This window comes from Limulus polyphemus, unplaced genomic scaffold, assembly GCF_000517525.1.
Source record: "Limulus polyphemus unplaced genomic scaffold, Limulus_polyphemus-2.1.2 Scaffold3882, whole genome shotgun sequence".
NCBI classification, from domain to species: Eukaryota; Metazoa; Arthropoda; class Merostomata; order Xiphosura; family Limulidae; genus Limulus; species Limulus polyphemus.
In genome coordinates this window covers 16,657-22,388 of record NW_013669492.1, presented here as the reverse complement: position 1 = coordinate 22,388, position 5,732 = coordinate 16,657, and positions in this window count along the sequence as shown.

The following is a 5,732-nucleotide window of genomic DNA, read 5'->3' as shown; positions in this document are numbered from 1 at the left end:
CGTTGTGTCTCAGGATAGTATTGGTCTGGCACTGTCAGACATACGTTATGTCTCAGGATAGTATTGGTCTGGCACTGTCAGACATACGTTATGTCTCAGGATAGTGTGGTCTGGCAATGGAGCTTAGAAAAGCCGCAAAAGTACTGACGGATGTTCATCACGGCGTGTAAAAGAAAGTAGTTTCATTAAGCAGTATTCAATCAGAAGCTATGTAACACATCAATCTTTGGTTCATACATTCACCATAGAAACATGTACAAAGCTCTCATATTTCATAAAAACATTTTACATGTATAAAAACAACCAAGTTATAGCAAAGAGGTCAACTATATAAATATCTGATATAAAAAAAAAATAAAGTAGTTAAGTTATATAAAAGGGCAAACCGTGTAAAGATGAAATGCAAAAGTTGACCCTAGAACAAGCAGCAACATGAATATGATAAGAAGCCAAGAATTCCCGGTTTTCTTCTTGTTCAACTTACCCACTTTTACATTACGTTTTTATATGGTTTGCCATTTTATGTAACTTAGCACCTTTTTTGATGTCACATATTGATATTGCTGACCTCTATATTCTAACTTGGCTGTTTTTGTACACGTAATATGTTTTGACCAAATAAAACTATTCGTAGAAAACATACTATCCACCGTGTCAAAGACGTAGTATTGTCCATGTTTACACAGATGCAAATGTAAATATTTATATGGAAACAAAGTAACATCAAGTCTGAACTAATTCTCAAATGACACAAACATATACAGGTTTACCCGATGACTGTCATAAGGTAAGGCTGAAAGTTAATTTGATAATGTTTGAAACAAAAAAAACCTGTTGCAAATTAACTTCATGGCACGTTTTTAAAAAAATTACACGTCTGATCTAATTCATTCTAGTGATATAACGAATTTATGCATGCGGTTGTTTTATCGTAACTGTACTGTAAGCGTATGTATTTTATGTAACTTGCTAAATTATGTATACCAATATCGTTTTATAATTTCCTAATATATCTTAAAGCTGGTGTTTCTGCATGAAGTTATACAGCAAAATCATGAAACGTTTCAATATCATCTGCTGTTATGGATAAACTGTTAAGGTATTGAACGAGGTGTACTACCTGTTGGACATATCATTTACATATGTAAAATCACTTCATTTAAAATATTTTGGCATTAGCACAATACACGTTAGAAATAAACAGGCGATATTTAAGATGTGGTAGTATGATAAACAGTTATATATGTTTGTGTCCAAAGTGAATTATAGAGACGGTAATTCAGGTGTTGTAGCATGATAAACAGTTAAATATGTTTGTGTTCAAAGTGAATTATAGAGACGGTAATTCAGGTGTTGTAGCATGATCAACAGTTATATATGTTTGTGTCCAAAGTGAATTATAGCTACAACACCTGAATTACCGTCTCATGGTAAATAGTTGTTTGTGTTTTGTGTCTAAACTCATGTGTTTAGAGAACGATAAACAGATGCTTGTGTTTTGATTCTAAAGTGAATTATTTGCTCATACCGTGCCACGTGCAATGGAGTGAAATTAAAGAAATCATGGCTCGAAATTATAGCTGGTCAAAAATAATATATCTGTTATCCATGTAATATCTTATGTTTATATAAGTAAAATTGAAACTAAAGATGTGACTTAAATGTAAATTAAAGTTTTTAGAAATCTCTTTTAATTAAAACAACTCTCTCGTTATGCTCTTATTAAAATATTAATGTTTCATTTTCACTATTATTTACATTTTATTACTTAAAAACCTCAGGTAAGTTTGAGTGAAATTTTATATGTAATTACAAGAGTAAATTATTATTATTATATAAACATTTTTTACATTTAATCATATTTTAAACGCATCATTTTCGTCCTACGTCATATGCAAGATGATCCACTAATACAATTTTGATCCGTTGTCATGGTAACGACCAATGCTCTCGTTTAGTTCATCATCAGGCCGTCATGTGCAGTCGACTCACGTGTCAACAGAATTTTTTTTTATGATGTAAAACAATCGAGTAATCTTGAAGGTTTCATATTAATCAAAAGTTCTGTTTTGGATTCTTGTTGAAACGGTTTCATTTTTTTACAAAATCTTTTTAATGTTTTACGTCTCACCAGATTCATAAAAAGTTAAGGTGCGCGATATCAATAGTTACGTCGTTTGCACGTGATTTTCAAACGTAGTATATTGTAATGTGGAAATTCTATGCAAACAATCTTCAGCGGTTTTTTTCAATATTTTTGCTACATATTTCACATAGGATGCTATATATAACTAAATGTTAGTCATCAAGCTTTTGACAAAATTCGTCTCCGCCTTTAATCAACACAGAACTGTACACGCACTTTGAACATTCTGAAGGCATTGTCCCCAAATTTTCTATACATATTTCGAATGGCGTAAGTATGTATGTTCAGTCGTTGGATGCCCAAATTATGTATATCAAGTGGTTTATTCACACTGTACTTTCCGGAGTTCAGCATCGATTGACGAGAATCATCGCCATCTGTTGGCAAAGTATATACACTTTCACAGTGACATCCCTCACGTCACATGAGGCTATTCGTTTTGTTTTACTTTGGAGGCGTTTTGCATTATTTACTGACGAGAAAGCATAAACTCTTAGTTTCCCCTGAAATAAACTTCAAATTTGTTCCTTACTTTATTTGTTTAATATTTTAGGCTCTACTATATAAAATTATTGTATTTTATAATTTAATTAGTCATACTGTTGATTAAACCAATTATTTTGTTCATTTGGGCCTGTCTCACTTCAGTGCACAGGCTCACTAAGGTACTTGCTCGATTACACACTGCCCTCTGTACGCCATCATTATTTTATTTACTATCTGGCAAATCAAAGTTAACAGGTGTGATAACCCTACATTTCATCACAAGAATACATTCTTTCAACTTTTAAATATTCTATGTACTTTGTGATGCCCTAACTAATAAGGGCCTACATCAATTCTAGCTATTCTCTAAACATGTACCACGAATCCAACAAGCAATATTACTTTCCTTATTGAACACTTTGCCATCACCGTGGGTTACCCACGGATCCCTACTATTATTGAACACTTTGCCATCACCGTGGGTTACCCACGGGTCCCTACTAGTATAATATTGGTGGCCTAAAACTATCTTTCCTATTTTAAAATTTAATAATTATATAACTAAAGAAATACAATCATTCAGATTTCAGCATCTTGTAATCCAACTCAAACAGATTTTACTGACATGTTAGTAGACTTCTACGTGTGCACCATTGGTGGCTCTTAGCACGTCTAACCGATATTCGATTACAGTCCACGTTCGCTGTAACATATCCACAGTTACAGTGGTGATGAAATCTGTTATTCTGGTCTTTAGCTCCATGATGCTTGTTAGGCGTGCGATACACGATTTCCTTAACATACCTCTAAAGAATGAAGTCTAGTGGAGTGATGTCTGGCGAATATGGAGGCCACGGAATTAGCCCGCCCCGAACAATCCATCACAATGAGCCTTTTCTTTCACGGTTGTCATTCTACGGGATAACACTACTCACTGAAATGAAAAAAACATGACAATAAAAACTGTTTAAGTTGGGCTACAATATGTTGAAAAGTTCATGGTTGTATTTATTTAGTTATAAAAACTGTTTAAGTTGGGTTACAATATGTTGAAAAGTTCATGGTTGTATTTATTTAGTTATAAAAACTGTTTAAGTTGGGCTACAATATGTTGAAAAGTTCATGGTTGTATTTATTTAGTTATTTAATTACTAAATTTTAAAATAGAAAAGATAATTTCGGACCACCCTCTATACTAAACCAATTTATTCATAGTATCCCCAAACAATCCCAACTCTCACAAAACAGAAAATTTTCGAGATTTCAACATTAAACTTTAAAATTAGTCTAAATATTTGGAACTTCTTATTTTCCTAAGTCAAGTATTTTACGAATACCGTGATAAAGTCAACAACAGCGTGGACGTTTTGCTGTGTTTTCGAAGTATTCGGGATATAGTTGTATTTGTTTCTCCAAATTAAGTTATGTTTAACATTAGAATAAGCTTTGTATGTTTTCGGTATTACTATATAGAATAAAACAGTATCCTTAGCTTGATTCTTTTGCACAATTTAAATACATTACGTTTTTAAGTAACTTTTTGCGAAAACAATACTTTATAATATTTTGTATCGGTTCACTTTGTGTATTTAGAAACGATTTTATACCACGTGCACAATGTTTTAAAACTTCAACACGTGACACTTAAGACTGTTGCCTGATTAGAAGATCCACGCAAAATCGAAGACTGCACATGCCTGGAAAGTCTGTTCCACATTTTAATAAACGCTGCGCATTGCTGCTCCAATAGCTTTGTGAGACTAGTTGTGTTTTGAACGTCAAGCTGTTCTGAGGTGGGTATGGGCGTTGATGCACGCTCTAACTATTTTGTAACGCGTGGACTCATAAGCCTATTAAATCGGTCCTGTTTCGATCAGGAATTGAAGTTGTTGTAGTTCTACGGGTGAACTTCACTCAGATTTGCAAAGCATTTGTTTTTGTTATGCAGACAAGGCATTTTCTCTAGAAACTGTGTGGACGTTACATTGGTGCACTCACAACAGAATTGTTTGATCGCAAAGTGTATCCATAACCTCACACCAATAGGTTTTGACGTTTCTTCTTACAGCATTCATTGACTTTATTCACTTATAAAAGGTGTATCAATATCCTAAAAAACTTTTACGATTTTGACTTCATTGATATTATCTGCATTAAGGACATTTATTTTGATCTAGTACTTCGTCTCTTGTTCACTTCACTCGCTGAAATCTGTCATAGTTCAGGGCTTTTACAGGTAAGACAAATGTTAAGAAAATGTTGTTTTTAAAATATATTATAAAATGTATAGGAAATTTGTGATTGGAACGAAATTGATTATCATTAAGAATACCCAGTGACTTTGTGACCTTTGGAAAGTAGAAGAAATGCTCACTATTCAAAAGTCCTTTGTTTATCAGGTTTCTGGAACTGTAATGTAAGGTATTCAGAGTACATCCTTTCCAAGTTTTCTGAAAGAATATTATTTGTACTTCATGTATTATTAGTATTATTATATACAAATTGGAAAAACAAAACCTTAGAAGGTGTTTCATTTATTTTGTGTTGCACTTTTCGAGAGTATATATTGCTTAATTTATGTACGATTTTTTTTTCAGTTGCCAGTGGTAGCTGCTTATCAATAAATATCATGTGTTTAAATACCGAATATAAATCAAACTGTGTGGAACTCAAAATTTGCTCTGTCAAGTAGGGCTATGAAAAAAAAAGCTATTTATTCGAATATTCGATTTTCAAAATCAATAACAAGTTCTTTGACAGCGTGCTATTTGTGGCTCGCACGTCAGCATTTCGACATGACTACGTCATCCCAATAAGTCCGGTTGGTAACTGACTTCTGTTTCAGATTGTTTCGCTCTTTGCAAGTGTAAGCACTGCTATAATTATATGCTGTAATCTGCGAGGGTGTTATAAATTATAAGTCCTTAAATAATGTATGAATGACACCTTGAAAACATGACTTCTGTTTCAGATTGTCTCGCTCTTTGCAAGTGTAAACACTGATATAATTATTTGCTGTAATCTGCGAGGGTGTTATAAATTATAAGTCCTTAAATAATGTATGAATGACACCTTGAAAACAAAACAACATGCAGATTTT